The sequence below is a fragment of the Tachypleus tridentatus genome, chromosome 2 (genome assembly GCF_004210375.1).
Source record: "Tachypleus tridentatus isolate NWPU-2018 chromosome 2, ASM421037v1, whole genome shotgun sequence".
Taxonomy (NCBI): domain Eukaryota; kingdom Metazoa; phylum Arthropoda; class Merostomata; order Xiphosura; family Limulidae; genus Tachypleus; species Tachypleus tridentatus.
The window spans coordinates 108,544,757-108,572,391 of record NC_134826.1 but is presented as its reverse complement, the minus strand read 5'-3'; the positions used below and the strand labels follow the sequence as shown (position 1 = coordinate 108,572,391).

The following is a 27,635-nucleotide window of genomic DNA, read 5'->3' as shown; positions in this document are numbered from 1 at the left end:
TTAAGCTTTCGTTGTATAATATTATCACTCTTCTACAAAACACATGTACATATGCTTAAAGTAAAACCTTTCAAATACAAAGCTAAATATAAGAATTATCATTGTAACTTACACCCTGTAAATTATTTCTTAAAATTCTGAAGAATACCTATTATCAATGCTTACGAAATAACATTTCTAAAAGAATATCTAAAATAGTTAATACACATGTACTAAAAAGAAGTGATTTGTTGGAATATAATATTGTCTGACAATAAATCTGTCATCATTAATTAATCTAATATGAAAACATATGTTATAAGCCAAAAGTTTCTACAACTTTATTTTTAAGTGAACACCTGACGCTTAAAACTAACAATAGATGGCAGTATAAAATGCTAAGCTTATATTTTCAATGGCTTTTTAAAGTGAAAATGAGTTCAAAGATATTTTATTGTTACAAAATCAACTAAATAAAAAATTGAACATTTTTGCAATAAATGCATCAGTTTGTTCTATGTTACGTTTGTTTGCTACATGAAAAGATAAAAACAAAATAAATACGACATCTGTATTTCGGCTACGATGCAGAATTATATTTTATCAGTGTTAATTATTTCGTCACTTTGATTAATTATTTTATCATATATTTTCCCTATTTATCTAAAATAGTTTTACAATTTAATAAAGTTTTTATCAGTATTTGTTCATACTAAAAGTTTTTTAAAGCCATTAATTTTTAGAAATATTATTATTTCGGATAAAAGAACTTTGCTACATAGAAAATTTGTTTGCTTGTTGTTAAAATCGGATCTACACAAAGCTAAGCAGGGATTAATACCCAAGTTTTGCCCATTTAAATCCTCATGCTTACCGGTGAGTGATGAAAAGGCACAGCGAAAACAACTAGAATTTAATCCGATGACAAAACACAGAAATAATTTTAAACTGTATTCCCAAATTACAATTTATGTTGTTTCGCTCTCTTTTACTTGGCTTACATTTACCACAAAGTTAACTCTTTCAATTAAATCATGTAACAATATTATAAAATAATTAATGTCATTCGATTATAATTTCAAAAAGGAAACGGAACCACAGAGAAGTAACTTGAATATTCCATTATTCCGTATCTGAGATGCTGTTATTTGTATAGACGTTTGAGGTTTTTCGAATACACAAGCATATAGCGGAATTATATTAATTTGTAACACAGACTAAGTCAATCTTAAGTCTTCTCTTCTTTTGGTTTTCTCCTCTGCAGTATATTATTTCTATATCGCAGTTCTGACATTACTTGACAGGAGGTTACAAGATTTGATGTGTACTTGCGAATTGAACTAAAGCTATCTAGATAATAATCTTTTTTATTTCTTATAATCTTTGTAAAAAGTTATAAATTCTCTAATTTTCAAAATAACTTCAATTTCAATTTGACATCATGGTAAGGTTGAAAATTACAACTGCAAATATCACTAGTTATTTTATTATCATCACGCAGGGGCCTTGTAACTGGTTTAAATATTCAAGTAATTCACTTTATTTAATAGGTAATTTTTTCATCATTTCTTTATTATCCCTGGTTATTTCTACACATATCTCGCTATGAAGGTCGATGATCTTACAAGCTTTGAGTACATCTGTAAGTGGTTGCTCAGGGACCGTTTACTTAGTTCTTTTGTGAGAATTTTGCCTTGAGGTTCCACGTGATAGAGCAACAGGTACCTAGATTGTATTAAAAAGTGAGAATATGGTTAAAATAAGTGATCGCAAATATCAGTAACGAGTTTATTATTTTTTATTTCGTGCTAGTTCTGATAAAGAAGAGTAAGTATTAGTGTTTTATTATTTTTCAGAAATAATTTTTAATACTGGAAAATATATGCATATTTATCTAGTTCCAGTTCTAAGTCATGCAGAAATTTTACGTATACTTTTTGAAGCTTTACTGTGTCTTTGAACACATTATCAAGCTGCATGCAATAAAAACAACTCTTTAAAGTGGTTTCCTATTGACTCAGGGTTAAGTCTGGAAGCTTATAATGCTAAAGCCGTTTTTCGATAATCGTGGTAAGCACAAACGATCTTTGTTTCAACGAGAGCAGAAAGGGCAAGAGACTTTGTCGGAACAATATTCAATATTTAGTATCTTTTTTGTTATGAAAATCTACAAATATATGCGTCGTTTTATGATAAATCTAGACGTGTACGTCGATCTACAATTGAATAGCACCTAAAGAAGTCATGGTTGTTTTTTCTCATTAGAGCCGGGTAATGTTTTACCCTAATTTAGACAATGCTCATGACGATGTTGCAGTACCCTATCATGACGTTTTTGTGAAATCTGTGAGGAATTGCTGAGATAACAAACCATAATCTTTGAATGCTTGTTTTCGTAGTGATTGAAATAAAGTATGATTTAAAGATAACCTGCAAATGTAAAATAGTAAAATGTATGAGGTGTTACAAGTGTAGCAGTTGTGGATACGATTACGAGGCATACCATTTTCTCAAAACGTTAGCCATAAGAGAGTAACTGCTCTCAAGTGGGGATGGGAGCAGACAGAAAAGAGCCATTCTAGATAGGTAGAGAACCGAATATATGACGACTTTTTCTGTACGAGGCGAAAAAATATTATAAGGATAAGAGGAGAGAAAAGTACTAAAATAGTGACGAAATAGCATTATTTTAGCGCGCAGATAACCCACTTTAGTTAGTATGACAGTAACACTTTAACGACTGTGAACAACAAAAAAAACAAGAAACAAAACAGCACTGCCAATGATCATTGGTTTATTCCCTTAACAGCCATGCACCTCACTCTACGTTTCCGAATATCCTAATCTGATGGCGTAGCACACCACTAACAAAATAGTCATATTTTCTGCCATTGAGTCAGAGATTGCTTGTTGAGCTGCTGAAGATTATTAAACATACTTAGAACAAATAATATTTGATTACAACATTTACAAATTAAATGAAGATCAGAAGAAAACTGACTTCAGTCAGAACAAATTATTTTATCCTAATTACATCTGAAATCACTGGAGTTTTAGATCAACGTAACTCTCCACTTGCATCATTTTTAACAGTGAAGTACCACATAATGGAGAGTTTTTGGCTACGATTCCAAAAGTTAATTTACTTTTCAACCGTTAACAAATGGACTAGATCAGAGAATAACCCTTTTGTTATCCTAATGAAGCATCTTGGGAGCTGGATATAAGTGTCTGCATAGCTGTACCACTGGTAACAATAGGCTAACCAGAAAAAAAAAATCCTTTTAGTTATCCTAACTGTAATATTTGGATAACTGGATGAACCTATCAACCAGGTAAAAATAAACACTTGCATAAAAGTAATTCTTTAGCTAACTACTGGTGAGAAATGCCAGCTAAATAAAAGCAACTTTTTGGTTATGTCAATCATAAGATCTAGTCTGCTAAACATTGACAAATATTATTAAATGTAACTTATACGAATAAAAACTTGTACAAAATGCAATCTGTGAAAACTTTACTGGAAAAAAAAAGACTATTATTCTGGTATTAACTACATTTTGAGATGTTGAGATTTAATTTTAAGTGAAAAAATAATTCACTTTAATGTATAAATGTATTCCTACCCAAATTCTCCAAGGAGTAGTTTGGTAGTTTCGGTAAGATTTTTATGCATCTTATCACAGTATTGAACAATTTTTCTTTTGATTACTAACAGCAGTCACAGGTTTGAAATTTCAAAAGATTACCGTTAGAATACTTCCCTGATCTCTGTCAAAATTACTCTCTCTCTCTCTCTTTTATATCTATCTATCTTTTTAAGCAACATAAACTAAGTTATACGAAACTAATACAACACAATTCTCAAAAAAGAAACATGAATATTTACAAATTAATTCATAAAAGAAGTAGAAAGTACATTGAATATGTATGTATATAGTATTAGTTGGTGATAATCACACACTTTTACACTAGTGCATTAATAATTAAATGTAAACACTACAGGTACACAAAATATTTAATACATCCACTCAGTTACACGTGTTAAGTAGTAAAAATATTATGTAACTGTGGCAAGGTTTGTTATTATTGTGGCAACTATAAACTCAATTATGAAACATACAAACAAAATTTTAGTAAATTATTTTGTTTTTCGGGAACAAAATATTTTTAATGTCTACTGGATTATCTAAAAAAAAAAATTAATGACCTTAAAAAAGACGTGTTTCCTGTTTAGCTTTAAAACGCATCAAATTTATCTGAAAGCAAAGTACTTAATAGGCACTTTACTAAAATCAGTTAATCGGAGTAAGTACAACGTAGAAAATAAAACTGGCAACAACTGACCCACAAAGAAACAGAGGTAAAAGCATGAAGACCTCATCACGTTCATGAAAGCATAAGATAGTGTTAAGATCCCTCAGATATTATAAATTTATGTGACTTCCGTTTAGTATTGGATAGTTTCAGTTTTCAACACTTATAAAATGTTGTGCCGCCTTCATTGTTGCACTTTCCGTCTCCTAAGATGGTTAAAGTGATGTTTTCACTGAATTGAAGTTAAGGTGTAGAAACCTAGACAAGTTACAATACTTATTCTCTCTGTTCCATACGTTTACTGAGCTAATGGCCGTTCTATCTTCTGAAGTACAAAGCACTAAGCCGCTGGCGGGTAAGTACTTGCTTGTAAAAGTAACCAAACAAGATTTTGTTTCAACAGGCAAATGTGAATGACCTTTCTGGATCAGTAAAGTGAGGTGAGTTTTTAACGAATTGAGTCCAGTTTATTTATCTGAGCTGCTGATCTCTTATTAATGTTTTAGAAGTACTACATACATATAGAAAGATAGTGTGTATGTGTTTATGACGTATATATTCAGAATATTACCTATTTAACATAACTAAAAACAAAACGAGTGCTGAGTTGATTTTGTTGAAACTTCAATTTTCGTTATGGATGTTAGTACCTGCTAAATCAAAACTTATGTAAATGATAAGGGGAAGTAGTAAGTAAAACTTTAAAATCATCTCTTTTCATGATTAAATAGGTGTCACCTCAATAATTTTCAAGAAAATAAATTGCTATACTTTTCACAAGAAATCTTTTAATAGTACCTCCATAACACCACGCGAGCAACGGGCGAATTATCATGTTTCGGAACACCTTGATTGTTTTGAGTTTCCATTAATTTCCGTTCTTGAAATTGGCATGCCGTTCTACAAGAAAATACATTGGTGAGAAATTTCACAAATGGAAAAGAATCGTTGTTTCCTTATTCACGAATATAATCTCTCAAGAACAAGAGGGAAAAATAATTTAAAAACGAAACTCACAAAAAGATTGAAACCTTATACAACTGGTATATACTTTTTTTTCTAGATAACACTATATAACAAAAATTTTGTTTCTGGATAGTATATGTTATTTCTTAATTGCTTATGTTGTAAAATTACAGAATATAGCCTTTATTTCCTTCAAACTTTGCTTTTGTGACCTGGATAATGAAATTTAGAAATTAACCTATTTTCTAAGTAAGAATGGGGAAATTTGCACATTTTCATTTACATAAGGTTTGAATAAAACAACAAATGAATCAAGATTTACAGTATTTATACTAAAGTCACACAAAAATGAACAAAAATGTTTAGAACTGAGTAGTTTTTTTTTTTAGATTTGCGACTCCAATGTAAATCACTTTCACATATAAGCTCCCAAATATAGTCTCCCATCATGTTTTCGTTATACGTTCCTTGATAGCGACGTTTAAAGTCCAGTATATCTTGATGGAAGCGCTCGCCTTGCTCCTCTGAGTATGCTTCCATGTCCTTCTTGAATATATTAAGATGAGTGTCAAGAATATGGACTTTCAGGGACGTCCTGCAGCCCATTTTACTGTAGTTGTTCACCAGAACCTCAACCACTTCTACATAATTTTCGGCCTTTTGATTGCCCAAGAAGACTCGAACCACTGCGACAAAGCTGTCCCAAACTCTTTTTTTCCTTCCTACTAAGCTTCTTGGGGAATTCCATGCACTCCAGGATCTTCTTTATTTGTGGTCCAACGAAGACGCCAGCTTTGACCTTTGCCTCAGACAGCTTAGGGAAGAAGTCTCAAAAGTATTTGAAGGCTGAGACTCCTTATCAAGAGCTGTGACAAATTGTTTCATAAGACCCAATTTTATGTGCAATGGTGGGAACAACACTTTCTGGAGGTTCACTAGTGGCTCACATTTGACATTGTGCCTCCCCACAGAGAACTCGGTCAGTTATGGCCACTGCTTTCTGTTGTAGTGCGCTGCGGTGTCCCTGCTGTCCCAAAGGCAAAGATAATAGGGAAACTTTGTAAAGCCTTCTTGGAGACCCATCAGAAATGCTACCATTTTGAAGTCTCCTATAACCTCCTCGCCATACTCATCATACTTCAGGGCTTCTAGCAAGGTCTTGACGTTGTTGTATACCTATTTGAAGTACACCGAAAGATATTTAAATTTTAAAAGGCCTAAAATTTGTGTAATATAAAATCTTACTATTCAAGCAAGCAAAACTTGTCCGACTTACCTTCTAGGTTTTTTTTTTGCAGTGCTCGTAGGTAAAATGAGGTGCCCAGGGTTTGTCTTGATCCCAACAGGCATGCCAAAATATGCTTTGTAGGCTTCACACATTTTAGCAGATGCTGTCATAGAGTACATTTTTACTCTTGTTTTGATAAATTGGCCACATACATAGCAGAATGCTTGCAGCTTCTTCATGTCATCTCTGATAAAATCAGATAGGTCTATGTGTTCACTTAGGCAGCTAGAACTAAACTGAAGTGGTGAACCCCTGTATATATATATTACTATGGAAAGTTCTAGAAAATTCTAAAAGGTTCTTGAAAATTCTTGTAAATTCGAGAACGTTCTCTATCAGTTTCTTAGCACTGAATCTACCTGGAATGCTCTAGGAAAATGGGTGAATTTGAAAATGTCATTACCCAGGTTACAAAAGCAAAGTTTGAAGAGAAAATAGGTCTTTTCCATTCACTTTAGGAATAAGCAATTGGGAAATAACACTTTCTGACCATGAAGAAGAAAAAGTAAAAGTTTTGTTATATGGTGTAACTACTCTTTTTCAGAATAGGAAAAAATTGAATAGGAGATTTTCTTGAATTCGTGTGATAATATACATATATATCACTTCGGAAATACTGAATAATTTATCTTATATTTTACCGAGTAAAATTTCTGGTTTAAGCAGGTTTTCTGGTTTAGACAGTGAACATACATTTCCTTAATTATATGTAATTTTTGAGCGAAACGTTGTATCTGCCTGGCTCAAGAAAAGTAAAAAGTTTGTGAATAAAGTTATTATATTGTTTGTACTATATTTATTAAAATAAAACCAAAAATAGAAATTCAAAATATACATAAGTACACAAAATCTTAATCAAATTTATTTAAAGAAAGTGTCCAATCTCAACTGTTCCGCTTTTTCAATGAGTTTTCTCATGCAGTTGAAAGAGAACGCCAATTCTACGGCTTTTTCATGAAGTTCATTTTATCCCTTCATTTTTGAGGTCCGACATGGCCAAGCGTGTTAAGGCGTTCGACTCGTAATCCGAGGGTCCGGGTTTGAATCCCGGTCACACGAAACATGATCGTTCTCCCAGCCGTGGGGGCATTATAATGCTACGATCAATTCCACTATTCGTTGGTAAAAGAGTAGTCCAAGAGTTGGCGGTGGGTGGTGATGACTAGCTGCCTTCCCTCTTGTCTTACACTGCTAAATTAGGGACGGCTAGCACAGATAGCCCTCATGTAGCTTTGCGCGAAATTAAAACAAAAAACGAGCCTTCTTTTTGCATATAATTTGATAGCGTTAGTATGACATAACACTTGCAATGAAGTAGGAATTTCTATTTACTCACTATCTTTTAAACTTATGGAAGATAGGAATTTTTTTTTGTGAGAATTATTTAAATAGTAGAATTTTGCAAATAAAAGACAAATATATTTCTTTAAATCATGAATCTAATTTAACTGCAAAAATAATGACGACAGAAAAAAAAAAAGACATGTTACAAAATGTCTGAGAATTTATTAATACTTAAATAAATTATTAATTAAACAATAATTTATTAATAGTTAAAGAAATTATTAATTAAATAAGAATTTATTATTTAAACAAAAACAGGTTCTAACGCTATTTGTTGATAGATGAAGTAGATGAAATATAGTTTTCCGTCCGCGTTACGTAGTTTCCACCATATATAGGGCTTTTTATAAGAGAAATCTTAAGATAATGGTGCAAAATTTTGATATTTCCAGCTTGTACAGATTCTCCAATGATGTTTCCGGCTTATACAGGTATTATTTCTTACATAACAGTTTGTACTATCATTAGATAGGTATTAACCATAAAACATTCGCATAAATCCTTTTCAATGTTTATTAGCTAATCCCTAAACTAATGTGGAGTCTAGTTTATAGGTGGTCTTTTTGTCTTGTTTGAATATATATATATTTACTGGGGAAAGGTGTTTAGGATTATCCTCATCATGTCTGCAGTGCTTGTCCAGTTCGCTTACAAGTTTGTTTTTTTTTTCCAATTTTGTCAAAATAATTTATTGTACTTTGTAGGAGTCCATCTGCTGTTGTTGCTATGTGTGCATATTTATGCATGGATTCTGATGAGGTAGTTCTGGGTACTTTATAAGCTGTTGTAAGTAGTGTATTTTGTATGGTTTGTATGCAGGAGCTGCATAGTCAATTACGGGTCTAATGTATGTGTTATATATTTTTAAAATATTGTTTGCCGTTGCTTCACTATCTTTACCAGTTAGACTCCTAGCATAGTTTGTTCTTCGCCAAAGTTTTTTTTTGATATAATTTATGTGGATTATCTATGTTAATTTAGAGTTTAATGTTAGTCCTAGAAATTTTGCAGATGTAGCAGTCTGAAGAAGTGCTCCATTTATATAGATCTCTGGTTGTGCTTTTTTGTGTTTAGTTCACTTTGTGAATTCTACTAGTTGTGTTTATTTTGATTCTACATTTTTGACAATATTCTCTTATTTTATGTAATTGTGGTTGAAAATTTGTGACTACTATTGTGGGTGTTAGTGCACTTAGACACACTGCCACATCGTCAGCGAACTGTGAGGAGTATCCTTGATTTGGTTCTTTCAGAGGCATATTGCTCACGTACATTATGAGCAGGATAGGGCTAACCATCCTTCATTGAGGGACGCTTGCTTCTGGAGTGAAACACTTTGAGAAGGTCCCTTCAGCATTCACTCTGCCTATTCTGTTTTCCAAAAAGTTTGATAACCAGCGAATACTTCCCCACTGTACTACCATTTCTTTCATTCGGAACCGGAGATCATTATGCCATACAGTGTCGAAAGCCTTCGCAATATCAAGAAAGCAAGCGACAGTGTATTCTCGATTGTTAAAACTATCTACTATTGCTTCTGTTAGTCTAACTAAATGGTCTGTAGTTTGTCTGAATTTTCTGAAACTGGTTTGTTCTTCTGGTAATTTTGTTGTTATCTCCAGGAATATGGAGAGTCTGATACTAATTATTCGCTCAATAATTTTGCCTACACAGCTGGTCAGGCTGATTGGTCGGTAGCTATTTGGGTTAGTGGCTGGCTTTCCTTCTTTATGAATCATTAACACATTTGCATGCTTCCAAGAAACTGGGATATAAGCAGAGTATAATGATAAATTAAAAATTGCTCTTAGATGTTCAGATAATTTCGGAGTGCCCTTTTAAAGAAGGATGGCTTGTATGCTGTGTTATCCTGGAGATTTGTTTTTAGTTTTTGTTATTGCTTCTATGAATTATTGTACGGGAATTGATTTTGTGCATTCGTTTGTGTTGTCAGTTTGACAGTCATTTAAGTTGACTGGCAAAAGTGTTTCAAATTGTTATTCATTATAATGTTGTTTACTTTTTTTTTTATAAAAGTATGCGTTAATGTCTGGATCATTGTGTGTTTTGAGCATGTTTTGAAGTTGTTGTTTGAATGTTTCTGCTTTTTATTCGCTTATGTGCGCTGCAGTGTTATTGTGTTCTAGCAGTGGGTATTTCTTATTGCTGTCTCCATTTGTGAGTCTTTTTAAGTGTATCCAAAATTGTTATGGATCTGTGTTTTCATTTAGTTGGAAGCAGAAAATGTCCCATTTTTCTTGTTTAAATAATTTGACTTCTGATTTGGTTTCTTATTTTATTTTCTTGTGTTTTTAATTCTCTATCTCTTGTTTCCGTGAGTTGTTTTCTTAGCTTGATTAATGTTATTAGTTATTTATGCTGTTTTCATGCTTTATTTATGGTTTTATGTTGTTCTTTGGGATTGCTTTATTGGCTGCTGTTTGAAAGTACTCCGTGATTATTTGACAATATTTATCGATATCTGTTTCGTTTTTAGCTGTTTTCATAATCTTGTTTGGTAGCCGATTGTCTTGTTGTTTTTGGTATTTCTTCCAATTTGCCTTCATGTATTCAAATTTTTCTTTTCTATAGATTGTATTTTTATAAGTGTTGAGATCGAAGAGACTCCATAAAGGTAAACGATCACTGTCTATATCTTTTCCCACATTAAATTTTATTAATTTTTGGCTCATACTGTACGAGCTAGGACATATGTCTAGTATGTCACTCGTATTAGTGGCATACATGATATGCGTGGGGGTGTCATCATTCAAGTAGGCTATATTATATTCATCTGTGAATTGAAGGTAGTCTTCCATTTGTATTTGTGGAGTTGCATTCAAAGTTGATCTGTTTACTGTTTAAATCTCTTATTAAAATGGTGTTTTGATTGTGGGATAAGATGTTGTTAAGTAAATTTAAGTCTATTTGTTTCGTGGGTGAGCAATAAATTCTTGCTATTGTAACGGTTGAGCGATTATTTAGCAGGATATCGGCAATTATATGTTCGTTACTGCTCTTGATTTGAGTTTCTGTTACTGATAGATTAGTTTTGTGTAGCAGCAACATTCCTCGGTTTTCATTCTATTTGTCTACTCTATCTTTCCTGGTGGTTGTGTAGTATGGTGTTTTGAATCTGTTGGTTTTGTATAGTAAATTTTCGTTTAATATTACAATTTCTTGGAAGCCAGTGCACCTTGGATGTTTATATATATATATACAACTGTGAATTTAAATTGATAGCAAGTATCCTGTAAGTGTTATTAATATTTGTAGGGTATCATGTGTTTTTTGTTGTGTTTATTAGAAGGTTAAAGCAATTTATTGTTTATGTGGGTTTTATGTATTATGCTGTAAACTCTGTGATGATATTTGTAATTATATTTACAAAGAAGTTCGTATTTTCCAGCCAATTGACATGTATGAAAAGTTTTACAAAAGTGAAAAATATCTTGCCTCACCTTTGGTCAAAAGAAATGCCTCATAATTTCGTCACATGTCTTATTCATACTTAAATTATCTCTGTAACGGATTTTCCGTTGTAACTCTGTTTTATTGCTTTTACTTGCTTCTGCATAGTTTTCTCTTTCGCGTGTGAGGTATAGTGCTTATCATGTATTGCGCAAGTTCCGCCTGGTCTTGAAACGTATAGAGAATTCTTGAGAAAGAAAAACAACAATATTTGTTTTCGAAAACGCGTTAGATCAATGTTGCCAAGAGAACTTTGGTGAAGGTTCTAAAGACTCACTTGATTTGTATAAAGGTAAGAAAAGCGCAAAGAGAAGATATTATTACTGGACAGCTACAGTTAGTACCATATAGGTCTGGGAAGCTATAATTGTGATTAATTTATATTAATAGGAAAATTACAGAACTGGAACAAGTGCGTTCTACATTTCGAATACTGCAAACCGTTCGATTTCAGCGAATTACTTCAGACTTTATTATTCCTACGAGAACATTAAATATCTTTACCAGAAAAAGTGAACTTGTAAGGACTGAGACTAGCCAAGAAAAACGTCATTTACTTAAGCGAGGTGCTATAATACCAACTCAGAATGAATTTGTTTGTGATGGAGTTGGATAGTCGATAAAATATTTAGTTCTAGACCCTATATAAAACTCGGTGTTGTCTGTACGGTTGTAAAACTGTTGCATATAAACCATCATTTTAATAGCTATTAGTAATAACCGTTACTATAAGTTATATTATTTTTTGAGTGAGTATATCAATATATATTTGTGTTAAAAAAAAGGAAAATGTGAGTATCAATCTTGTTAACAAATAACATAAATTTAAAACATGTTAACATTTGATTAATTCAAGTTCAAATTCAAAATTCTGGTTATTTGAAGTAGTAATACGTAACGTACATCATGTAATAAATCGGAGACTCTTCCGAAATAAAATAATAATACGTAACATAATAAATTGAGGGGTCATGTCTGAGATTTCAATCAGAGGCAGCCTTTGTTCTGAATTAAATTCAAATCTTAATTCGATTTATTATTATCAGTGTCAACAACATTTGTTAATGGCTGATTATCAAACTTTTCTTGAATCACTCTCCCTCTAACAGCTAGAAAAATATAAAAAAACAGAATTTGTTGAAATTTTTAGAATTAGAAAATGAGAAATAATTAATAAAAAGTGTATTGTTGAGATGTTATTCGATGATTTTTGTTGTCTGACGAAGCATTAGGGAAATTTACTGACTCCATTAGCCTATCTGAGTTGCGTGAAAACATTAAGTTAGAAATCCAGTTCAAACTTAAGGAATTCGAGCTCGAACAAGTCCGTATCGAGGTACAAACGGAGAAAGAACAAGCTCTTATAGAAGCGGAGAGAGAAAGTAAACGTCTCGAAGCTGAACAAGCCTATATCGAAGCCTAGAAAGAGGAAGCTCATATCGAAGCCAAGAAAGTGCCCATATCAAGCTCAGTAAGAGCAAGCTCATTAGGAAATTAGGTTCAACGCCGATCGACCAAGGCTAAATTAGAACTTTGAACTCCATTGATATATTAAGGTACCACCATTTAATGAAAATGAAGTTGATAAATATTTCCAACACTTTGAGAAAGTTGTCCAAACCATGGAATGATACACTGTAAAATGGTCTTTATTATTATAGAGTGTTTTGACTTGTAAAGCCAAAGAAGCTTAAGCTGCTCTATCCCTAGAAGATTGTACGGATTATGATCAGGTTAAAGCAGCAATTCTCAAAGCATACAAGTTAGTACCAGATGCTTATAGCCAATATTTTGAGATTATTGCAAGCAAGATGGTCCCCCCTTATACGAAATTAGCCAACGAAAAAGAGGATTATTTCGATCGATAGTATAATTGTATACATATTAGTGACAGTTTCGACAAATTAAGACAATTATATCTAATTGAAGAATTCAAACATTCTACAAATGATGACCTCAAAACTCACTTGGATGAAAAGAAAGTTGAAACACTACAGAAAGCAGCTGTTATTTTCACTGATTACACTTTAACATATAGAACCACTTTTTATAAAAAAAACACTCGCCATCTCAACGAAAACCAGCATCTGTTCAATCCACTAAAGTTGAGGATTATTATAGAAAATCCAGCTTCAAAATCTTCAGACATTCATGATAAAACTAACAAAAACATTAAAACACCTCTGTTATTTTTGTAAAAAAGCCTGGTCCTGTTATTTCCGTTTGTTAAAGTTTGAATAGGAAAAAGAAAAGTAGGCAACACCTAGTACTCTTATGTGTACATATGGACGTAGTTACACCAGGTCAACCGATGCTAATTGTATACAAAGGTCTTAGAAACCAGACAACACTGAGTCTTATATCCGGTCTAGAACTAAATAGTTTACCGATGATCCAAGTCCGCGCCGAGCAAATTAATTCTAAGTTGATATTGTTGCACTTCTTTTAAACTAATTAGCTGTTGATTCTTGATTGGCCTCATACCACGTACAAGTTGACTCCTTCCAGCAAAGATATTTGATGTCCTTTTAGAAATTCTAACGTGAGAATTAATTCACTGAAGTTGAATGGTTTGTAATATTTAAAATCTATAATGTTCCTGGTCCAAATCTGTAGTTTCTCGATTAATAGACGTTAATCACAATTATAGCTACATAGACTTATAACGTACTGACTGTAGCTGTCCAATAATACTCTCCTTCATCTCTGAGCTAGCCGCTTTTTATAAGAATCACGCGAGTTTGTATAAATTTAGACAAAATTCTCGTACGCCTTTTATCAAACAAGTATTATACACTCAGAACATTTTACATATTGCGACGACAAACAAGAAATAAACGTAGGCACTAAAATAAAAGTACAATAGCAAATCTGTCACATATTACAATTATGATCTCTATAGGTGGCTTGCTTCGATCGGAAGTTTCTATTAATTACTTTACGATTTTTAATACTTCACCAATTCGTTTAAATATATGTTCTAAGAGAATAACAAAGGAAAGATAAAACTCATTTAATCCGGATAAGATGGAGTAAATAGTCTGTGACTTCATTCAAAAATATCGCCAGAAAGCAGGACTTCTGAAAACTAGAGTAACTTATATTTATCTTTATTAACCGAAATAGCTCCATAAAATAGAATCTTTTATTTTTGGAAACTACGTAAATGTTTTTTTTTTTATATTCACTGGAAAGACAAAATATTTTTTATAGTCTTTTGATTATTTAGAGAATCGAACTGATGGGATTTTTATTTATTCTTTTGATAGAAGATGTAAATGGTATTTATCTTCTTTTAAAGGACAAATTTGGCAGACCACATCTTATTGTGAAAAAACAAGCTTAATAGAAAACAAAAGAAATTATTTTTGTTCTGTCCTACTAGTACTTAATTTTGTTTGATTTATTTTCTTTTACTTTAGTAAAAAAGAAACCACACTGACAAAGCATATATATATATATATATATATTTAAAATATGAGAAGTTTTTTTGCTGAAAGAAATTGTCTGACAAAATAACGTTTCTTCTATAACGCTGCTAAGGCTTAGCAGAACAAAATATCTGATTGTGAGAATTAAAGTGAATTTACTTACGTTTGGAAAACTGGTCTGACACAGCCTATGAATTTTTTCTTGGACTGGAAAAACCAGGCTGGTATATATATGTTTATCATTTCAGGCTATAGCGATGTCATGATGACGAACGGGCGGAGATTAACTACTAAAACAAACATTTTCGTTTCTTACTATCAAAACTCCATAGCCCACATTACTAACACGCACATTAGATGATGAATACCTAATTACCAATATGTAAGCTTCGATTTTCTAAAGCATTACTCGGACTCTGTTTCAAGCAAACAAAGAGAAATTCAACATGGAAGAAAAGTCCGGAGATTTATTTATCAAGTAATATAACACTTTCCCACGTATTTCATAAATTGCTTGAATTTTTCACTGATTTGTAAAATCGTAGCATTATCTATGTTGTATTATGTAATAGCATCACCAGTGACATATTTGCTTAGATTGTCTACATATTCTAAGCCATAAATTATTGAGAGTAAATTCGAAAACGTCTTTATATGCTGTTTATTATAAATTACATGGGTATGTTAATAACTTGCACACTAATACGTGTGTGCATTTTAACAATATTCACGATTTTCAAGATAAATTCTACAATATCGCTGTAACTTCAACGATTACTGAAATAAAACAGTATTGCATTAGGGCAATATAAAGGTAAAACACGATCTAAATAAACAGAAACAGCTGGAATAGGTAATCTTGGTCAATGCCTTGAAAATAAAATATCAACTCTCTGTTGGCGCTATTAGTACATGAAGAATGAAACGTTTTCTGCTTCTGGATCTATGCCAGAATTCGTGACGTTATTATGTATTTTTGATATATCTTTGATATGATAACATAAAATACTTGTTTTTAGCTATTTATTTACACCTATTTTATATTTTATTGACTCATTATTATAATTAGCTAAAAATAGTACTCAGTTTGGTGAACTTGTTAATTGAAATACATGCATTTATTCGTCCTTGAAGTTTCATGAAAAAGAACTTTATACATTCATTTATTCATATTCTAGTTCCACGTTCCGTATGTTTTGCCAGCGTACAAACACGTGTAATTAATCATTATTATAGCAACTTTTAAATATGAAACGAAATATTCATTTAGTAGATTACTTCCTTAGGTCGTATCTCATTCTGACGATTGGGAAAAAGAAAAACTTTCCAAATTAAAATAGTCAAATTGTCATGATAATTGAGCTACAAACTGCATCTTTGGACTTGTTAAATTAATTACTACTTTTTAAAATACCCTTTCATAAACATACCTCGCATACTCCTTCTTTATGAAAGAAAGTATAAGACTGTCTATATTTTCAGTTCCTTAGGTTTCGTAGTTACGTAAATTTTAAGTTACAAGTGCATTAGCTTAATGAATGTCATAGCTGAATAGCCATGACCAAAGGTGAACAATAATTTTAAGCTGCATGTACTCATAACAGCACAGATACTTGTGATACTAAGACTTGACATTTATGATAGTTATATGTGCTGTTACGTCTAGGAGTTGAACTGGTGTAGCGAATTCGTAATTATTTTTTCATTGTCAAGATAACTGGATATAACATTACTTCAAGAGTTAAACAATTTAAAGATTAATGTCTTAATTTTCCATTTGTTACCTTTACAAGACAAATGTGTATCACAGTTTGAAAAGAAACCCCAATATTATTTTTAAGCTCTCTCAAAATAAACGAATAATATATTTAAGGTTTACTTAAAAAAGACTATTTTCAGACCACTACAATGATGGCAACTGAATCCACAAAAACTAAAACAGAGCAAAACATGTCCTAAGTATAATATATTTTAGCTATTGGCGCTGTTCTTTTTCTTAATGAGCAAATTTAAGTTCCTTTTTTATAGTTTTAGGAAAAAATGAATTTTTCTGAGATTAGTAATTGGAAAGAGCTTATTAGATCTGAATAAAGTTATTTTTTTCGTATGTTTAAAAAATTAAAAGATAATTGAGCTAGTTTGTGGGATAATTAGTGAACATTTAGGCATACATGTGATAGCACGATAAAAAATAAAAAGTGAAATACAAAGTAGGAATAGCTGGAACGATGGCCACATATTTGAGGTTGCGCCATGTCTAAAACCATCAAGTGTTGTAATGTTATCCAGCGCATACTCATACTGTTTTCTTACTTTTTTGGCGTTCCCATTCCTACTTCTTAATTTTCTGTTTAATATTTTTTTTTTTTTTTACATTTGTCTCAGTTTACTTGATAGTAAGTGTCGAGAATGACTGAACTCTAGGCCTATCTTTCTTATAGCTTTTCTTAGAGTTATCTTTCTAATTTCTTGGATTTCAATTATATCTGTGTTATAGTTCTTCTTCCATTTAGACAGGATCGTAGCCTTTTCTTTGGCTGGGTTAATGGCTAAAACTTGTTTCGCATATTTAGCATAACTGTTTCAAACATAATCTTTATTCTTGCAGTAATGTTCTCTTTGGTGGGATAAAGACTTTTCAATATTATAAACATAACATTTCCCTCTTTCCTCTCGTTTTCTTTCCTTCAAAGGCATATTTTGAACATTCTACTGTTTCAATACAACCTTTCAATAGGCGACAATTTCAAGACAATGCAAAGGTAAACTGTGCAAATTATCATTCTTGTTTTCTGTCTTTAACTCTCGAGCAAAGTTGTATCGTTCGTCCTCACTCAGAAGACTCGCGTCTTAGGAAACGACTGAAATAATGAATTGCTTTGTCCAAGAGAACCTTCGAGTGAGTTGTATGTACTGAAACCTTAGCTTCCAAAGGTTAAATCATAGTTAAAATCTAAATGTAAAGAATATACGTAGTCCACCTTTTTGTCTGGATCAGCAGTTCTCAAACATTTTGGTCTCAAGACCCTTTCATACTACACCAAAACTCGACAAGTGATAGTTTCTCAAAGGTTAGTTGCAATGTGGAATCTGAAATCATATCAATGAATTTTTCATACTCTATTACATTAAAATCCATTGGTCTATCTTGAACTTTAAAATGATCTTTTACCCATGTATGATGTTGTAACACCACCCATTGGCTATCTGGAAAATATTGGTTCACTGAGTTATGCAAATCTTCCAAATGTAGACAAATTTCATTGTGCAATATCAAAAAACCACATTCGTTAATATCACCATCAATCTCGCCAAAAATGTCTTTAAGTATTGGGAAGCTGTAAAGCTTATGATGGCGGATACAGGTTATCAAAAGTTTTAATTTTCACTTAAAGGATCGAATTTTATCATTGGCAACAAATACTGTCAGTTGTTTTCCTTGAAGTAACAGGCTCACTTCGTTCATTTTCGAGAAAATGTCTGCCAGATATCTAAGTCGGAATAACCATAGTTTGTCTGTTAATCGTTATTTCAAGTAAAAATAGTGTTCCATGAAAAAAAGCGGCTATTTTAGCTTGGAATTTAAACAATTGCATTAGTGCTTTTCCTCGAGACAACCATCGTACTTCGGTATGCAGCAATAATGTCTTATGCGAACTTCTCATTTCGTCACATAGAATATTAAAAAGACGTGTACTCAAAGGTCGAGATTTAATAAAATTAATAATTTTTACTGCTTCATCAATGACATTCTTAAGTAAAACTGGCATTTTTTTTTACCACGAGTGCGTGGCGGTGAAGAATGCAATGACTACTTGTACAGTTTGTTGCCACTGCCTTGATTCGTGCTAAAGCGCCAGCAGTTTTACCCACCATTAGTGCAAATGTCAACATAGTTGTTCCATGATAAACCATGAGTTTCAAAAACGTTATTCAAAGCATGGAATATTTCAGTACAAGTTGTGTTTGTTGGCAAGAATTTACATAAAAGAAGATTTTTTCGATGGTTAATTGGTGCTGATACCGGAGAATACAAGCAAAACAGCAAGTCCAGCCACGTCTGTAGATTCTTCCATTTGTAAAGCAAAAGTACAATTCTTCAGACGAGATATTAACTCACTATACATGTTTGCAACTAATTCTTTAATTCTACAAGTTACTGTATCGTTGAAAAGTGGCACTACTGTGATTTCTTTCACTAACTTTTTATCCAGCATGTTATCAACAATGTCAACTGCACAAGGCGTTATTAGTCTCTCAGCTATTATGTGCGCTTCTCCAGCTAATGCAATACGATAACTTATCTCGTAAGATGCTTCAGTGGCTTTTTCATTTCTAGTTTAAAAAGCTGTAACAAATAATTTTTGGCTTTTAAAGAGCTGATCACGTCTACTTTTAAAACATTCAGTTCCTTTTTCTTTAAACTCTGAATGATTGGTCTCAAAATAACGCTGCAACTTAACTGGTACCGTAATACTATTTGGAAATGTTGTGCTGCATAAGACACAATAAGGTAAATATATTAACGTCTATAAAACCAAGGGAAAGATAGCTTTTGTCATATTTCGTTTCTTATTTACAGCTTTACCCAGTTTCTTTGGAGTAGATTCCTCCGTTCCATGAGTCAAAGAATTCTGATATATCAGTTTTATCTTTTTCAGTATTTTTGAAGGTAAGTGGTGCAGCTGTGGGTGAGTTTTCTAATCTCCCTTTTTAAGCTAGCAATCTATCCTCAAATATAAGAAAATATTTTACAAACAAACTTTCTTTTATTTTAGAATAAAACATAATTAAATTATAAAATCATAAGGTTTAGTTAAAATTTAAAAATTTAGAAAAGTGTGTTCATTTTTTTTAAATATTATTGCAAATAAGACAACAAAGTGTACTGACTTCTCAAACAATTGAACAATTCTTTGCTGTCTGATTCCTCTCTGCACCTATATCTCTCCTTCCAACTTTTTGTATTAGAATGCTAGATTTCAATTTATTCAAGTTCAAGTGTAACTTCCATATGTATTTATTTCTAGAATAAAGACAAGTTCAAATGTATCGACCATACAAATTAAAATTCACTTAAATCCCAAATAAATTCAATGAAAGTTTGATCCAAAATAATATCGCTTATATATGCAAAAAACATGAGAACGAAATTTTAGAAATTGAAGACACAACCTTCCTTCTCAAAAGACTAGGAACGTAGTAAGACGTTATTTGCTTTTTTCACTCTCATTCTCGAGCTCGGTTCAAAACATACAAAAACGTTTTATTGAAGATATTATATTGTGAAAATAGTTTGACCTCGCGTAGCTCCTGAAGAGGTCGCTGGGACCCCAGGGTTCTCGGACCACACTTTGAGAAACGCTGGTCTAGATGATACAATTGCAGGCAGTTCACGTTGGGTGTGCGATCATGCACCCGCACGTAATATGAGGGTAGGCTGTTACTTGGCAACTCTGAGATCATACTCGTGATCATAGAATATGGGTACTAGAGTATTTTAGCTCGTAAGTAGTGTTGAAAAACGGTTATTTTATTACTTGATATTCCCGAGATTAAATTTTAAATTTAAATTTAACGGGTTTAAGGAAAACCGTTCAGACAAGGTAGCGTAATTCAGTGATGTATATTTATGTAAGCACAAAGTAAAGGAGGGAGCTATACCTTTCCAACAACGTTAATCGATAAATCATTCAGTCAGATAATATAACAGGCTAAAAAATTTGTGGTTTTGTAAAATGTTTGTTTTTACTATACCAACTTTCTCAAGGACTTTTGTGGCTTACTACTCTAAGTTGGTTTGTCTATTACTCAACAGCATGTCCAAGGCGCTTATAAAGTTTTGTTTGCATGCTGTTTACAGTGTATTTGATACTTGAATTTGTATTGCACATATTGCACACCTCTTAAATGTAATACTGTACTTATGATATTTAACAGACCACAAGAGAAGTTCGAGATTTTTAAGCATGTAAGCGAGTAAAATGACCACAAACATGTATCGTAAATCAAACAACAATATACTTGTTCTATGTAGTTGGGATTAAATTATATCGTTTTCTTTCGTCATAATCTAATGGATGCTGATTAGAAGAGAGTTTTGTTGAATGTGTAAGGTTATTTTAAATAAATAAATAAATAAAGTCATCAGGATTTGTATATTAAAGAATACTATTCTTAATTGCATCGTGAGATTGTAGTATATAATAATAGAGTAGCTAAAATGACCTAGTAGTAAAGGGATAAACAACGCAAATTCCTGTATCTTTTTCTTGGAAAATTTCCTCGTATTACTTCTATTATGATGCAAAATATTTAGCACACAGTTTATGACTGTACACACAACATAATGGGAAAATAATTGATTTTATATAGCAGTTGAGAATGATTTAAATGCGTAATATACCAAGTGATACTTCTAGTAGTTGAAACTTGTAATTGTGTCAAAGCCATAATTATAAGTTGTAATACAACGAGCATAAGTACGAATTCTACTATAATGTATCTAGTGAACTATTCTACACTGTCTTTAAATAATATCAAAATAACTAAGTAAATAGTACTACGTTAATTATATAAGATTTGAAGAGATGGATTTTCGACTTCAAAATGGTTTGCAAGAAGATGAATAAGTGTTGTCATTACCACAAGTAAATCTCTCTGAGTGACCTCTAACAAGAGAAAAAAGTAAATTTATAAGAGAAACTTGTTGAGAAAAAAGAAAGCCGGACACTACTAAGTCGGACCAAACAAACCACGTGCGTCTTTAGAGATGCAATAAACCAGGGGCAATGTATACGACATAATTTAATGATCCCTCGTGCATAGTTAATGACTCATTTCATCGATTAAAATACAAAGATAGTCAAGAAAGACTTCGTCACCACACCTGAAATGATAAAGGAAAAGGGGCTGCCAAAAAAAATGTGTCAAGATGTCTTTGGAATATTTCTACAAAAAATGATAGTTAAGAGAGCTAGATACGTTAAATATGCTTCTAAAAGTTGAGTTTTAAATAAAACGACAGAATCTCCTCAAGCACGGCATTGGAGAGTGATTTTGGTTAAATTACCTTTTTCGCCCTGGTAGTCTTGAACTACTGGAATCGAAGTAACACGAATAACACAAGAAGTGATATCATACTGAAACTAATTTCCAGTTCATTTATCTTTAGTAAATCAAAATAAATAATGAAACAGTGTGTTATTTCTGTTAGGCCCATATGAACTGCAAAGAGAAACATAAAATTTACACAAATGAATTTTCACCAAGGTAGCAGAACCTTTCTTCTGACAAAAAGAGGCTGTTCTTTTGTAAAAATGAAACCAGAATTATCTATTTCAATTGAAATCATTAAAACGAGGAGTAACTAAAAAAATCAAAACACCACAATAATACAATCATCTACTCCCTAACACAATCATTGAAATAACTTTTACCTCCATAATAAAGAAATAAGAAAAACAACTTGAAATACAATATTTTACGTTTTGTGAGATTTTACAAATCACTGCCATCTTCAGACAATGGTTACAAACTCTGCCGATGATGTGTGATATTTCATACAGTAAAATGATAGTAGTTGTAGTTACCTCTTTCATAATACTTAACATTTCTATTCACATCTTGCATGCTGAACATCGTTGTTCATAAGATTCTTCTCTTATAACCGAACTTTTCAATTCGGCTACGTTTACAGCCCATAAAACTTCATTTGAAATGTTACTTATATCAGTCATTAGTGAAACTGGACGTACTGGAAATTCACACATGGCTAGTAAAGAAAGACGAAACTAGAATTATGACCGGTCTTACTGAGATGCAATTATCCAAAATATTGGATAATCTACTGACTATGTTTCTCTACGTTATGCAATGTATACCATAACATGGAATGTTGCACAACAATGGCAAACGTTACAAAAGTCAACAGGAAAAAAAATAAAAAGCAGTTTTTTTATTTTAGCAACATAAGTTAAACATATCTTTCTCAATACTAAAAAAAGATTAATATATTTTGATAAAAGTAACTTACAGTATTCGAGGGTCCTTCTTATTTTTTTACTCTTGAAGTAACCGAACGTTTGTTGCAGAAATATTTCTAGTCCAAGATTTAAAATATGATTGTAAAATATATAAAGCCTAAAAGTATGGCTACGCAATTCCACTACTACAAATAAACTTTAATAAACACCATCACGAAAACATTCAGTAAATACTAGACCACAAGCAAATCCAGCATAAAATATTGAGAAAATGTAAAACCTATGTCACAAATTTGAGTAAATATTGTACCACAGACAAACTCTAGTAAATACTATACCATAAACAAATCAAGTGCATAGTATACTACAAAAAAATCCAGTAAATACTATGTACCATAAAAAATTCCAGAAAATACCATAACTGAAACAAATCCAATGATACAACATAACATAATGTTTAGGGACAACAAGGAACTTATTAGTCCATCTCGACTGTCCCATTCTCTAAGCTAAACAAAAACTATTAACTAAACAAAATAAAAATATTTAAACTAGCCCTCATCATTCATATAACTATCAAGCCTTTTCTCAAACTCATTTAAATTTACTGTCTCTACAACATCCGAAGACAACCAATTCAATATTCTGTTAGGAAATATAAAACTGTCTTAGCTAAAAATAATTTTTACCCTGTCAAAATTTATATTTGTGTCTCATAGTCCTACTATTCTCACAGTTAAGTATGAATAAAAATGATTCATCAACACTATCAGTTCCCTTAACAAGTTAAACACTTCATTCAGATTCTCGCTAACTCCTCCTTTTTTAAGTGAAAACAATTTCAGAGATATTAACCTTTCTCCGTTTTTCAACTTTTCCACGCCAGAAATCATCCTATATCTTCTTTAAATTATTTCCAACCATTCAATAGCTTTCCTAAGGTAAGAAGCGCCAGACAAAACACACTACTCCAAATTTGGCATAACCAATAACTTATACAATGAAATTATAACATCTTTACACTTGTGTTCAATAGTTTTGTAATTACAACTTAAAATACTATTTTCCCTACCACTAACAACAACGCACTAATTTTTTTATGTTACGGTAACCCACATAGATTAACTTGTATTTATTATAACTAAAACTCACTTGCCATTTATTCACTCTACTCATTAAATGATCTAAATCCTTTTCTACAGCAGCATCCTCTTCACAGCTAACAACACCTGAGAACTTTATGTCGTAAATTTAAGTAACTTATTAACCATTCCTTCATCTATGTTATTGATGTAAATCAAAACATTCCATACTACAAGTAAATTCACTAAATATGTGCTATAACTTGCTTTCAAATACAGTAAATACTATCACAAACAAGTTCAAGAAATGCTATATTACAAGCAACAACCTTCAGTAAATACTATCACAAACAAGTTCAGGAAATGCGATATTACAAACAACCTTAAGTAAATACCGGTTTTGCATCACTGAAAGTTTGTAATTGTTGTTTCAGAATTTTAGCGCAAAACCATACAAAGAGTTATATGTTCATAAAGGTCACCAGGTTTGAACTAACATATTAAAGAAAAGACAGTTAATTAACAACTCTCTCACTCTTTCTTGGACTTCAAGTGCGTGACAGAATAATTGGAACTTACCGTCACTCTTATAACACATCCACGGTTCCAAAGCGCGGAATGGATTTTTACAATATCAGACTGCAAATCCATAAAAAATGACCTTTCAAGTTCGGACACGCTAACGCTCTGTGCTATATCTTGTTACCTATCTCCTATTATATTTAATAAAAGAAGACATAAAACCCATGAAAGTATTAATCGTTGCTTACTCAATTAAGCTATTCTAATCTACTTTTTAGTTTCATGAGATAGCAACTTGTTTTTGTAACTTAAGGTTTCTGAATTTCTAACTTATCACTATGATTTCATACGTTATTAAACTGGTTATAAGGAAAAGAAACTCTCCTTTCATGTGTAATATAAACAGCATGCAGTGATTGCAGACAATTCAAACAAAAGCCATCATTTGATTGTATTATAATTTTCTCAAAAAGCGGTTTGCATTCAGCCGTACCTAATTTTTATCTAATAGAAAAGCAGCAACTACAGTACCTACTACCAACTCTTGGGTCACTTATGTCTTAGCTCTAGAAGTAGTGTAGAGGCATACGTTTTCTCACTATTGTTCACCACATTATTTTTTATTTATTCCTCGTGGTGCTCACTTTTTTTACTACACCTCCATAAATACCAAATCCTTTTCAAGAAAATACGTCTAGATTTTCACAATTATATGACTAGAAAGTGTGCAGGAAAACGTCACCAACCACACAAACCAGTTAAGTGATGTCTACGTATTATGTTCATTTTGGAAGACATCATCTAGATGAATAATGAATGTCTAGCTGCAAACGTGAAAGTTATGTTCCAAGAAAGAGTTAAGTAAGAACACGTTGAACGAAACTGTGAATATATAATGCACAAAATGACTCTGTAAAGTTTGTAGTACAACCTTTAGAATCGCTTACATGATAATGACAATTTGTAAACTTGTAGTATTTTTAAAATCAAAACAATTTAACATTTATTTTGCCGTCATAAAATCCCTATTCTAGACATTCATATAAGGATAAAGAGTTTAAGAAACGTATTTTGTTCTCTCACTTATATATAGTATTTTCTTAAATTATGTACGGTGCAAGTCAGTGATATAGGGAATCAACAAAAGGTAGCATGGTAAATAGTAAGGTTACTATTATGTAGCCAACTAGTGTGATTTGATAACTACTTCTGTAGAGCATCCACAGCTCCAAAACATGCAATACGTTTATAATGGCAAGAAAATGCGAACCATAAATCCTATTATTCACAATTCAGATACGCTAGGCCTAGACTGATCTCTGAACTAAAAGTTATGAAGGAATATGTTAAATTTATCACTTGCTTTCAAGGCTTTAGTTTAGAATTAACGCATTACCGAAAATAGTTTAAAAACAATTCTCAAATACTTCAAGGTATAATGTTTTATTATGTAAAAAAATATTATGTAAGCTATATAAACAAATACCAAATACAAACTTTTTGCACAAGAGATTACTTTAATCTTCATTAATTATGATTTATCTTAATGACCAAGTTAGTGACTTGGATTCGTGCAAAGAAGAAAAAAATTAAAACTGAAGAAACATAACATTTCTTAGATTAACAAATTAGGTAGTATGAACACTGATGGCATTGAAAGATACAGGGAAAGAATTAATAAGACAACGGAGGAGCTAGGTTGGGATGATAGTTCACAGTGAATGAACGAAATATTGTTTGTACAATAACTTTACCTGATGTTAACTGTATCAAAAGAAATTTTGTACTAAAAATAAAGGAGCATTAAAATATATGGTGAAGACAGAATACTGTATTGCAGATTAAATGTGCATGTACTTAACACTATAAATAAATAACACCTGAGGTAGTCAAACACACTCAGAGAAAAGAAATAATTTTAAGGAAGTTTTTAAAGTGAACCAATCTTCCTAAAGAACAAGGAAAGACATTATGTGGCTATTTGTAAACATGAACAATGCAATATTTTAACGTCCTTTATTATCTCCAACTGAAAGACACGATCTGTGCCGTTGTAGAAATTCGTGCAGTACAAAATAAGCAACAAGTGGTTGCAACCTTGTTCCTTAGACCCCCTATCGACTAGGAAGTGTCACACTTCACTTACTTCACTTAGTACACATGGACGATTTTACCCAGAACATTAGCAAATATCTTATTTTCTCTCTACTATGACGGAGGTACTTGAGTACCATTATTTGTGTAATATTCAAACAAACATTAAAGGAATAATTTAATAAAACGCTTCGTATTATGTCCTCATATTATCACAATTCCAGTCCAACATCGTTAAAATTAGTGAATGAGACGAATAGGTGTTCAGCGTGGTCCTAAGACTATCATGCCAATACAATGAGCCCCATTATTGTGAAAATACGCTCTCACTATGAGGCCTTATGTACTATAGAGGAGTAACGGTCAAATCCAACTATTGGGTAAGACAAAAGTACTCCAAGAGACGACAGTAGGTTTCTTTCTCATTATTTTTAGTGCATTACCAGGACCAGATTTGCGAAAATTAAAATTTGTCTAGTTTTCGTGAAAGTTCTAATACATGTAAATAAACAAACTAGGTGATATATGTATGTATATATACATAACGTATGTTTATCTCTTTGTTTCGTCCCTGTAGTAAAAGTTTAAAAATATTTTTAAAATGTCAAGCTTCCGAGATTATACGAATGTAGTCCAAAAAATTCACATTCACTTTCCTTCAGGTAAAATAATTATATACTTAATAAAAAAATAAACGTATTAATGCCCCAGCCACTCATAAGGTGAGAATTTGTCTCTTCAATTAACAAAATATTATCTCGTTTTTAGGTAACACATCATTGTCAAAGGAATGTAATATGTTCGTATTAGGGAAATTTACTAACATTGATTAGAAGACAATATAACCAACTTGAAAGAAATAGTAAGTGATTAATATTGTGTTAATACTGAGGTAACAATAATCTACTGATACTCACTAACTCACTATAAGCTAATTACCAATTCAAATATCGTGTGCTGAAGATTTTTTAATAAAGCTGTTGTTGAGAAGCATAAAAATGACAATTTGTAAAACTTCACCTCGAGGATCAAAATTTAGTTATCAAAAAACATTTAAAACTTTTCGTTGATTTTCATTTTCTTTCTCTTATCATAAAACCGTTTTATGTTTGTACAATTTACTCTTTATCGATACTTTGATTAATCACATTCGAAA

At 31.9% G+C, this 27,635-nt stretch overlaps 1 long non-coding RNA gene across 1 annotated transcript; it reads right to left on the bottom strand.

Moving 5' to 3' along the window:
- Positions 1 to 1,150: 1,150 nt before the first annotated feature.
- LOC143236326 (uncharacterized) lies at positions 1,151 to 24,162 on the bottom strand. The gene is made up of 3 exons (XR_013019535.1): positions 23,934 to 24,162; positions 22,389 to 22,570; positions 1,151 to 1,704 (listed from the first exon to the last, which is right to left on the bottom strand). It is a non-coding gene; the product is annotated as an uncharacterized LOC143236326 (long non-coding RNA).
- Positions 24,163 to 27,635: the final 3,473 nt, after the last annotated feature.